The following is a 12,164-nucleotide window of genomic DNA, read 5'->3' as shown; positions in this document are numbered from 1 at the left end:
GGGTGGAGGGTGAGTAGTCTCTCTTCACCAGGAATAAAGTAAATTTAAAAAAAAATTAATTTTGTGACCCACATGAGAAAATCCAAGAATGAATGAACTGGGGACCAACAGATGACATAATGGTTACACAGTTCGAGTCCCAGACGCAGCAGCTTAAAACTCATGCCAGGCGCGTATGTGTGCATGCCCAAGATCCCAAGAGGGGAATGGAGGAGAAGGGATTGCAGCACGGCCATTCCCCTGGGAGGAGGTGTGATTTTTTGCTTTTTTTCTCTCTGTCTCTCCAGCGAGCTCACATGCCCTACAGCAAAAGTCTCTCTCAATAAATAAAAACAATAAATGAACTGGGGGTAGAGAGGAGGGGAACCACCCACCGTGAGGTTTACACATTGCCAGATCTGAATCAAGCAATTTGGGTCAGTTCTTTGTGACTGATGGGGAATCCCAGCCACAGTTTGTTTAAATACTTAAAACAAGGAGCTGCCTCCAAACAGCAGGGATCCAGGCTCATTCAGGCTTTCTTTCTCCTCCAGATGGTTAAAAGTGAGCAATTCACAAGTTTGCAGAAGGCACAGTGAAGTATGCAAACAAAGAGCCCTTTCCTCCATGCAGCCTTCAGCTCACCCGTCACTTCAAGAGTATTCATGAGAAGAACAAGGTTCCACATGGCTACTGTGAACTAGATTTTTAAGGGAATGAAGATGTTCTACTAATAATTCAGCCTCCAACAAACGAGCTAGCGGCAGAAGAAGCCACGGGCCTTCAGAACAAGGTTCCACATGGCTACTGTGAACTAGATTTTTAAGGGAATGAAGATGTTCTACTAATAATTCAGCCTCCAACAAACGAGCTAGCGGCAGAAGAAGCCACGGGCCTTCAGAACAAGGTTCCACATGGCTACTGTGAACTAGATTTTTAAGGGAATGAAGATGTTCTACTAATAATTCAGCCTCCAACAAACGAGCTAGCGGCAGAAGAAGCCACGGGCCTTCAGAACAAGGTTCCACATGGCTACTGTGAACTAGATTTTTCGCGCCGCGCGGTTTTGTACTTTGTAAATTTTTTTTTTAAATAAATAACAGTAATTACAAATTTTTTGTTTTTTAATTTTTTTCTTTTTATTGTTTTTCTCTGTCTCGTTTTCTTTTTTCTTGTCTTTCCACCCTCCAATATCCTTTCAATGTGTTTTTAGACAGATGTAAGAACCCTGTAGCTAAGCATTCAAATACTAGACTAGTAGGATTGAAATATTCACCACTATCTACTAAATCTGCTACACCAGCAAGCACAATAGAACAGCAAAGAGATTCTGGATCACCTCTGTCTGCTTGCTCCTTAACATTAAGGCTGAACCTCCAGAATTTGAAAGAAAACACAACATTCATCAGATGACAAGAAATCACCGCCGGATCACGAGAAACATGGGAAAACAAGAAAATACCTCTCCTCCTAGGGAAAAGAGTAACTCTTCATCCACAAGCAGTTCGGTGAAAATCATGGAAATGTCTGATAAGGAATTCAGATCATTCATAATGTCTAAGCTAACAGAGATGGAAGAGAAGAGAGATAATGAACTACTAAAGAGAAAGGAGAAAGAGATTGACGAGTTCCAAGAGATGAGGAAATTCCTGCAAGATCTAAAAGTGGAATTACACACTTTACAAAAGACTCAAACCGAACTGCTAGAGATGAAGTCTATAATACAAGAAGTCAAAATCTCCCTGGAAAGCATTAAAAGCAGACTAGATCATTCAGAAAATAGAATCTCAGATGTAGAGGAGAAAATGGCTGGCCTAGAAAAATCCACCATGAAGGCTGAGAAAATGGCACAAAAATTTGAGAATAATATGCGAGAAGTACTGGATACCATCAAACGTCCAAATATCCGGATAATTGGCATTCCAGAAGGTGAGGAAACCCATAAGGGCATTGATAATCTATTCCAGGAAATCCTGCAAGAAAACTTTCCAAACCTAGAGAGGCATTCAAAGATCCAGTCCCAGGAAATACAACGGACCCCAAATAGAATCAACCCTAGAAGATCTTCTCCAAGACACATTATAGCCAGGTTGACCAAAACTGCAGACAAAGACAAGATACTAAGATTAGCAAGAGAAAAACATCAAGTTACCTACAAAGGACATCCCATCAGGCTAACAGCAGATCTCTCATCAGAAACAATAAAAGCGAGGAGAGAATGGGAAAATATATTCCAAGTGTTAAGAGAGAAGCAGTTTCAGCCAAGAATACTGTATCCGGCAAGATTATCTTTCAGGTGGGAAGAAAAGACAAGAACATTCTCAGATAAACAAAACCTGAAAGAATTTACCAGCACCAGACCAGACCTCCAAGAAGTTCTCAAGGATGTGCTGTATCAGGAAAACTAAACGCAGATACATGGAAATAAGAGTCCAAAAACTGAGAAAGTAGCTAACTTAATCATAGGGACAAGTCTGGAGTTGAATACTATATCCCAGAATTTAATCAGGAAAATTGAACCAGAACAGAAGATAAAAGTATATGAGACTGATAGGTTCATGCACCTACCATTTGAACAGAATCCTAACCTGTTTCCGGGCTTTAAGCAAAGTTCCTTGGCGGTTCTTTGATTTAAGTTAAAACTGGTTTTCTTAGTAGTAACGAGGGAACTCACCTTTGAAAGTAGTCAGGTTATGTAGGAAATTGTGTGATCAATGCAATGTGGGTGGGAAGGGAATGGAGGACAATTTTGGACACTAGAGGTGGTGTGAGAGGAGGGTGGGAAGGGACAGAGGGTCAGAAAGAGGGGTGGAAATAATTCTAGCAACTAGAATTGGAAATTTATTTTTTTTGTAATGTGCATGATTGAGTCACTTTGCAGTGTGTACTGGATGGGAGATCGCATTTTGTGTGCTGTGATGATGCCTAGGGAAGGAATGTAAATTGAGTTACAAAAAAAAGTTTCAGGAAAACAAAATGTATCTATTCAATGACTGCAGTAGGATATGTAGCCCCAGTTAGGTGCTACTTTATAGGATGCGTAAAGTTAGACTTGTGCTCATGGAAATGTGTGTGTCACATGTGTTTGCTAGGAGGGTATTTGGATTGATGAGGGTCTTTGGTGATTCAATAAAATGTGGGGGGGGAAATGGTATAGAAATAGATAACAGAGACAGTGTGGGAGGAGAACAGGAGGTGGCAGAGGGTAAGAGAGGGAACCAAGGATGGGGGAGAAAAAGCAAAACATACAGAAAACAAGAAATGGAAGATCATTTGCTAATAATAACATGTTCGTTGATGTGCTTGATTGAGACAATATACAGTGTACTCTGGATGGAAAATCTCATTATGTATGCTGTAATGATGTACAGTGAATGAATGCAAATAAATTGGAAAAAAAAAAAAAAAAAATCTAAAACTTATAAAAAAAAAAAAAAAAAAAAAGAGTATTCATGAGACTCATGCCTAGGTTGAGGTTCTCGACCAGCTGTAGCTTCATCTTGTATGGTCAGTCAACCAAGGCCTGCAAAGCAGTCACAAACCAGCCCCCAATCACAGACCTCCTCCAACTTCTGCTGCCTACAAAAAGCACACAAATCCCACTGTATTTAGAAACTCATTTTTATGAATGGCCCAAATGAAGGGATATACTGCTTGACTTCTAAAGAGAGACAGAAATCCCTATGTTGAAATAGCACTACAGTAGAAAGCGACCAAGTTGATATTAAGGCATAGACAAAAATGATCAACTGAACTTTTGGACTTCATCAAAATTTGAAACTTCTGTGCATCAAAGGAAACTATCAACAAAGTAAAAAGGCAACCCATAAAATAGGAGAAAAATATTTGTAAATCATATATTGGATAAGTAGTTAATATTCACAATTTTTAAAACACAATTCAACAGCAATAAAATAAGCAACTCAAGTGAAAATGGGCAAAAGACTTAAATAAACATTTCCCCAAAGCAAATAAATAGATAGCCAATCAGAACATGAGAAGATGTCCAACATCATTAATCATTAGGGAAATGCAAATCAAAATATCCTCTTCACAATTATTTGGATGACTGCTATTTAAAAAAAAAAAAATGTAGTGGCGGGGTAGTGGCGGGACCAGCAGTTAGCGTAATGGCTATGTTGCTGGACTCCCACATAGTTGACCATGGTTCGAGTCCCAGACCCAGTGGCTTAAACTCGCGCTGGGTGCGTGTGCATGCGTGCCCAAGATCCCGAGAGGAGAATGGAGGAGCAGGGATTGTGGCGTGGCCATCCTCCCTGGGGGGTGATTTCTCGCTTTCTGTGTCTCTGTCTCTCTCTGTCTGTCTGGCGAGCACATGTGCCCTATAGCAAAAATCTCTCCCCCCAAAAAAGTAGTGGCATATGCCTATAGTCCAGATACGCAGGAGGCAGAAGGATTGCAAACTGGAGGCCAGCCTTGGCAACAGTGAGACCTTGTCTCTAAAAAAAGAAAAAAGAGGGCTGGTTCATAGCGCAGTGCTTAAGCGTGACTGACTGTGGTTCAAATCCTAGTCTCAGTGGCTTGAAAGACACACTGAGTGTGTGTGCATGCCCAAAATCCTGACGGGAAGGAGGAATGGAGAAAGAAGGATTGTGGCATGACCATGCTCCATTGGCGGGTACTTTCTGTCTGACTGATGAGGAAAAAAAAAAAGCAAATAACAAGTGTCAAGGGTTTGGAAACATTAGAATCCTCGTGCTTTACTGGTGTGCGTGTAAAATAGTGCATCCACTATGAAAAACAGTATGTCAGCTCCTGAAAATATGGGTTGACTCTGTGGACAAGTTATTAATGGAGTGAGAGCCCTCAAGGCCGACTGTGATTTTAATCCTGGCACCATTGGCTTGAAGAACATACCTGATGCATGCATGTATGTGCCCCAAATCCCAACAGGATGGGGAAATGGAGGGGAAGGGATTGCAGTGTGACCATGCTCCCACTGAGGGGGTTCTTTCTCTTTTTCTCTCTGTCTCTTTCTGGCCATTATAAAGCATAGAGTTACCAGCTGTTCTACCACTGGGTGTATAGTCAAAGGGATGGCAGCAGGGAGCTGCACAGAATAAATGCGTGTACACCAATGTTTGTAGCTGCGTTTTTCACAATAGCAAAGGAAGAGGCGATCTGAGTGTTCATCAACTGTGTGGATACACAGGGTCAGCAGGTGGCGTGGAGGTTAAGGAGCCTGATCCCGCGTGGCCAACTCCAAGGTTCAAGCCTAGACACTGTGGCTTGAAAAATCATGCCAGGCATGTGCATGTGTGCACAAAACCCTAAACAGAGGATGGAGGAGAAAAGATTGCAGTGTGGCCACCCCCTCCCCCCGGGGATAATTTCTCACTTTTCCTCCCTGTCTCTTCTGCTGAGCACTCATGTCCTATAACAAAACTAAACAAAATTTTAAAATAAAATAAAAGGGACCAGCAGATGACATTAATGGTTACATCACTGGACTCCCACGTAGTCGACGGTAGTTCGAGTTCCGGATCCAGCACCTTAAAACTTATGCCAGGCTCGTGTGTGTGCATGCCCAAAACAAAACCCCAAGGAGAGAATGTGGCCATCCCCCGAGCGGTGATTCCTCACTTTCTATCTCTCTGTTTCTCTGTCTCTCTGGAGAGCATATGTAACGTACAGTAAAAGTCTCTAGAGAAACCCATTTTGCGAAGTGAAAGCCAGGCACAAAAGGACAAATATCGTGGGATCCCACTCATACGAGGCACTTAGCGGAGTCGAGTGCACAGAGCATGGAGTGGTGGCCGCCGAGGGCTGAGGAAACGGAGAAAGAGGAGTGATGGTTCTAATAGGCACAGCTTCAGTTCGTGAAGATGAAAAAGCTCTGGAGATGGATGGTGAGGACTGCACGATGTGAATGTACTTAACATTATAAATTGTACCCCTAAAACCGGCTAAAATGCTAATTTCAAGCTACATGAGGGGGGTCTTCAAAAAGTTCGTGGAAATTGTATTAAAATGTCCATTTGTTTGCACCAAAATAAATTCACACTTAGGACCAGCAGATGGCATGGTGGTCAAGGTGCTGGATCACACAATAGCTGACTCTGTGGTTCAAGTCCCAGAATTGGCAGCTTGAAAAACACACTGGGTGCATGTGTATGCCCAAAATCCAGGAGAAGGGATTGTGGCACAGCGGTCACCGCTGGAGGGGTGATTTCTCACTTTCTCTCTCTGACTCTCCCTGTCTCTGGTGAGCACATGTGCCCTATGGCAAAAAAAAAAAAAAAATTAATGAATACAACTCACATTTTGGTTCTACTTTTCAACAAACTTTTTGAAGTCTCATCATATATACTTTACCACACACCAAAAATAGTGACGGAGAGTAATGCCAGCTCTTTCTACTCAAACCGCTCTCTAGAATGGAGTGACTGAGTGCAGGGACCGGCATAGAGGCCTCTGACGTCTTCGTCCAATGACTAAGCACCCGGACCCACCCTGGTGACCCAGAGCCGGCATCAGTTCCTGCATGGCTGAGGCGAGGGAGCAGTTAAGCCAGACAGAGTTGTATCAGAGCTCCACCTTGGCCATGTGACCCCCGACCTCCCAACCTCCGCTCCTCCGTGTAAGATGGGATCATAATCGCACCTGACAGACAGCCTGATGACACCGTTGCAGAGGCCCCTCTTCAGGGCCTGGGCTGCACCCCATGACCACTCCGGGCCAGGCTCAGGGTGCGTCCTGCACAAGAGCTCATTCAGTGTGCTAGAAAGAGCACAGGGAAGGGGGAGGCCACGTGGCCTGGGGCCGCACCCGCTCCAGCTCCACCACCCACTGCCTGTGAAATGGGCATAAAAGAGACCTGCCTCCCGCGCTTCGCCTGAGTCTCCCAACAGCCCGGCAAGGGAGCGCTCTCCCCGGGTCACAAGGAGCCCATAGCTGGGCGCCCTGCTCAGGAAATGGCCCTGTGTCCTGTCCGTGTGCAGGGAGTGCGGCCGTGCGGCAGTCCCGTGGGTCTGGATTCAAGGTGGGGCCCCGAGTCCATGCCCACCCGAGCCCCTGCCACCCCCAGGTGCTGCGGGACCCCTGAGTCCAGGGCTGGGTCAAAGCTGGAGCCGGCTCTGGCTCTGGCCCCACTTCTGGCCCTCTCTGGCTCTGCCACTTGGGCCGGTCACTGTCCTACCCTAAGGTAAAGCGAGCGATGCGGGGTCAGCCCCTTTGGTCACCCAGCTGCCTCCTCACAAAGAACGGCCCAGGGGAGGTCGAGACCCGGGGCCTGTCTGAATTCCCGGCCTCTCTCTGCCCCCTGGTGGACACCAGCAGCCTAGCACCCGGGGGAGATGGTCGTGGAACACAGAGTGACTCCCAGGGACTTGGGGACTTGCTGGTGACCCCTGCCTAGGCTCCCACCGCTCTGAGCTCGAGTTCCCATCAGTTAACCAGAGATAATAACAGAACCTACCTCGCTGGGTCGTTGGGAGGATGCAAAGGGACTGTACATGCAAAATGCTGGGCCGGGGTGGTGCCACCAACAGAGGGCAGGTCCTGTGCTGGGACGGGTTAGTCCTGTCATCAGTGAAGAATGTAGTGACTAGGAGCTTAGAGGACGTGTTTGTTATTAGAAACCGGAGCTGTTTACTTAAGCTGTGAATGAACTCGTGATTCCTTGGATAATTAACCCAACTCTGGACAAATGAACTCATCAGCCTTATGTATGTCATTGATTTCTTTGTTCAAAACACCCAGTTTAAAGGATCTTTTCTCCCTTTGTTTATTCTCTTCTAACTCATATTTATTATTTCTTTCCTCTTTCAGAGGTTTGTTTTATGCCTCTTTTCCAACATCGTAAATTGAGTGCTTGCCTTATTTATTGTTTACTATTAACAGCTTTTTTGAGATATCATTTAGACACCATAAAATTCACCTATTTGGGGATCAGTAGGTGGTGTAGTGGCTAAGGTGCTGGACTCCCACAGTTCAAGTCCCAGACCTGGCGGCTTGAAAATCACGCCGGTTAGGACCAGCAGATGGAATAATGATTACTTCACTGGACTCCCAGGTGGCCGACCACAGTTCAAGTCATGGACCCAGCAACTTAAAACTCACGCTAGGCACATGTGCGTGTGTGCTCAAAATCTGGAGAGGAGAATAGAGGAGAAGAGATTGTGGTCATCCCCCCGTGGGGTGATTTCTTGCTTTTTTGTCTTCTGTCTTGCCAGCGAGCACATAAGCCCTATATTTAAAAATTCTTCTTAAAATAGGGGCCAACAGGGACGAGCAGTTGGCATAATGGCTACGTCGCTGACTCCCATGTAGTCAACCGCAGTTCGAGTCCTGGACCCAGTGGCTTAAATTCACACCAGGCACGTGTGCGTGAGTGCCCAAGATCCTGAGAGGAGAATGGAGGAGAAGGGATTGCAGCATGGCCATCCCCCCTGGGGGGATGATTTCTCGCTTTCTGTCTCTCTGTCTCTCTCTGTCTTTCTGGTGACCGCAAGCGCCCTGTAGCAAAATCCTCTCCAGAAAGAAAAAAGAAAGAAAAGAAAAGGGAGCCAGAAAGTGGCATGGTGGTTAAGGACACCGGACTCCCACCTGGCCAACCGTAGATCAAGTCTTGGACCTGATGGCTTGCTTTGTCGTTTTCCCTCCTTCTCTCTTTTGCTGTGTCCCTCTTCGGTCAAATTTAAATAAATAACTAAATAAATAACTAACTAAATAAATAAAGTTAAGTAATTCTTTTTTTAAAAAAAAGGAAAAAGAGAGAAAGAAAAGAAAAACACATCGGGCACCTGTGTGTGCCTGCCCAAAATCCCAGAATAGAGGAGAAGGGGTTATAGTGTGGCCATCCTCCCAGGGGGGCGATTTCTCATTTTCCCTTTCTCTGGCGAATGCACATGCCCTATGACTAAAACAAAACAAAACAAAACAAAAATACCTATTTTAAGTGCACAATCCAACGGCTTTTCATATACTCACAGTATCGTCAACTCGCACAATGTAATTTTAGATTTTCAGTCGTCCCAAAGGAAACGCTGTGCCGTTTGCCATCCATCCGCTTCCCCCCAGCCCGCCCCGGGCCCTCAGCAACCATGACCCGCCCTCGGCACTGGGCTGCACGTGCCGGGCACCCCCACGACCAGCCATCCGGTCTGTGGTATCTTGTGTCTGACCTTGTTCACTAACAATTCTTTTCATCTCAGCCTTTTTGAATGAAAGTCGTAAGGAAACTTTCTCCACCACCTTCTGATTGTTCCTTCCGTATGCGCGCCCCTTCCCGTTCCTATCTGGCAAGGTTTGTCTTTCCGGGCAAGGATCTTTTTGCAGTCTTTATCGAATTTTAGCTCGGGATAGCGACCGTGCTGGGGTGAATGTCGCATGGGGAGTGTGCCCTTAGCCTTCTGCTGCTCCTGTTCTAGGGAGATGGCGCGTTTCTTTCTGTAAACCTCCGCAATGTCCTGCCCAACCCGAACTTCGTCCCTCCAGGTAAGTGTGGATGAGTGTTGGTCGCTAAGCGCTTTGGCCTCCACTGTTTGGAAAGAGGGGACACGATCTTCCCGCTGATGTGGGAGGTGCACTGAGATGCTGTGTGAGGGCGTGTGTGAGTGGATGAAATACATTTAATTTTTTTTCATTTTTAGGTGAGCACTTTTATTGAACTGGTCTCAAGTGGGCGTACAGGTAAGCCCTGGCTGCCCCCACACCTATCCATGCCAGGGAGGCCTAAAGCCTTCATACATCTCGGGTTGGGGGACAAAAATGGGGATCCACAATGGCTTGTCATTCAAAATAAAACAAAATAAAGAAGTATTAAGGCGAAGATGAAAAATATGAAAAATATTTGCGTTACATAAGTTACACAGAAGCAATGTCGTCACTTCCCCGTGTGTATTTGGGTGAGGACGGGGCCGTTCTCCTTCAGGAGAAGTGGGGCAGCTTCTGGGACGGCGAGAACTTCCTGTAACAATGCATCCCACAATATTCGGAATGACTATTAAAAAAAGAACAATGTGGGGACCAGCAGGTGGCATGGTGGCTAAGGCACTGGACACTCCCACATGACCAACCATGGTTCAAGTCCCGGACCTGGTGGCTTGCTTTCTCGCTTTTCCTCTCTCTCTCTTTCTCTCTCTCTCTCTCTGTGTCTTTCTGGTAAAATTAAAATGAACAAATGAATGAAAAAAAAGAACAATGTACAATCTAAGTCTTCGGCCACACTGCAGAACTCAGGATACTCGCTTCAACCAATTACTGTCACCCTCACTGTTCTAGTTTTTAAATCTTGAGTCAAGCCAAATTAACTCAATAAATAAATAACAAAAAATAAAAAAACAGAAACAAACAAACAGAAAAGAATAACCAAACAAATAAAACTAAAGTCGTGCCAATCTCATCTCGTTTTCTGCGCGAGTTAGTTCTTGTCAAGAGACGGTGTGACACAACTACGTAACGGTCTGCCTGGAAGCACGGCGGTGCCCGATGGAGGGGCCGGACTCGTCGGGTGGACAGCGAGGCCAGGGTGGAGCCACCGGTCACACAGTACTTGCACTCGGGGGAGCGACGACCTCCACCGTCGTGGTGCTCGGTGCCGGGAGGTTATCTCCCTCTGCATTCTGTCGGCAAGGCCTGGAGCCATGGTGGTGCCCCAGACAGGGCGTGTTGGCACTCAGGTCCTTGCCGATGTCCACTTCGCACTTTGTGCTGGAGTTGAAGGTGGTTTCGTGGACGCCACGAGATTCCATGCCCAGGAAAGATGGCTGGCAGGGCGTCTCAGGACAGCGGAAGCCTCATGGCCGATGGTGATCGCCTGACCGTGGCTCTTTTCCAGGGAGGAGCCGGGGGCTGTGGTGGCCGTCTCCTGCTCGAAGTCCAGGGCGACATAGCACAGCTCGTCCTTGATGTCACGCACAGTGTCCCGCTTGGCTGTGGTGGTGAAGCTGTAGTCGCGCTCCGCGAGGATCTTCATGAGGTCGTCCGTCAGGTCCCGGCCAGCCAGGTCCAGACGCAGGATGGCATGGGGAAGGATACCCTCATAGATGGGCACAGTGTGGGTGACCCCATCACCGGAGTCCGTCACGACGCCAGTGGTACGGCCAGAGGCACACAGGGACAGCACCACCTGGAGGGCCACGTACATGGCTGGGGTGTTGGTCTCAAATGTGATCTGGGTCATCTTTTCCCGGTCGGCCTTGGGATTCAGAGGAGCCTCGGTCAGCAGCACAGGATGCTCCTCGGGGCTCCATGCCACTCATGGTAGACAGTATGGTGCCAGGTCTTCTCCATGTCGTCCCAGGTGGTGACAACGCCGTGCTCAATAGGGTACTTTAAGGTCGGCATGCCTCTCTTGCTCTGGGCCTCATCGCCCACATGCCAACCATCACACCCTAGTGCCCGGAGGGCATTGTTGCCAGCAAAACCAGCCTTGGACATGCTGGAGCCGTTGTCCTGTCAGCCATGGCGAGCTGAGTGGCGGGTATGGATTGGGGGCAGAGGAACAGTGAGGGCAAGAGGCCTGTGCTCGCAGTGTGGACGCAGCCTCATTGGGCACCAGTGGATGGATAAGGTGCTGGACACTCCCACATGGCCAACCACAGTTCGGGTCCTGGACCTGGTGGCTTGCTTTCTCACTTTCCTTCTCTCTCTCTGTGTGACTTTCTCTGGTCAAATTAAAATAAATGAATGAAGAAATAAAATTAAATAAATAATTATTTTTAAAATATTTATTGTTGGGACCAGCAGGTGGCGTGGTGGTTAAGGTGCTGGACACTCTCACATGGCCGACTGCGGTTCGAATACTGGACCTGGTGGCTTGCTTTCTCACTTTCCTTCTCTTTCTCTCTGTGTATCTCTCTCTGGTCAAACTAAAATAAATTAATGACTAAATACAATTAAATAAATAATTTTTTGAATTTTTTGTTGGGGCTGGCAGGTGGCGTGGTGGTTAAGGGTGCTGGATTCCCTCATAGCTGACCCTGGTTCAAGTCTCGGACCTGGCAGCTTGCTTTCTCACTTTCTTTTTCTCTCTTTCCCACTCTATTTCTCTCTGGTCCAATTAAAATAAATAAAGTTAAGATAAAAACATTTATTGTAATTTATGATCTACATGTAATCATTATACATCTTTGTAGAGCACAGAATGTCTTTTTTGTTTTGTTTTAGAATTATTTTATTTTATTTATGTATTATTACTATTATTTTTAATTTGACCAAAG

The 12,164-nt window shown here is 46.3% G+C and overlaps 1 long non-coding RNA gene and 1 pseudogene across 3 annotated transcripts in view; both read right to left on the bottom strand.

Moving 5' to 3' along the window:
* The window catches only part of LOC106733443 (uncharacterized), a 12,758-nt gene extending 5,141 nt beyond the window's left edge, over positions 1 to 7,617 (bottom strand). The window contains exon 1 of one of the 3 annotated variants that reach the window (XR_001369522.2): positions 7,418 to 7,617. This is a non-coding gene — a long non-coding RNA (uncharacterized LOC106733443). The remainder of the gene's footprint in view (positions 1 to 7,417) is intronic. The other 2 variants (XR_001369521.2, XR_003547267.1) reach the window with 2 other exon arrangements.
* Positions 7,618 to 10,151: 2,534 nt separating this feature from the next.
* Positions 10,152 to 11,510, bottom strand: LOC102498466 (actin-like; annotated as a pseudogene).
* Positions 11,511 to 12,164: the final 654 nt, after the last annotated feature.

Source organism: Tupaia chinensis, unplaced genomic scaffold (assembly GCF_000334495.1).
Source record: "Tupaia chinensis unplaced genomic scaffold, TupChi_1.0 Scaffold143758_1, whole genome shotgun sequence".
NCBI lineage: Eukaryota > Metazoa > Chordata > Mammalia > Scandentia > Tupaiidae > Tupaia > Tupaia belangeri.
Note: the sequence above shows the minus strand (reverse complement) of the source record. Positions and strands in the feature narration are given on the sequence as shown.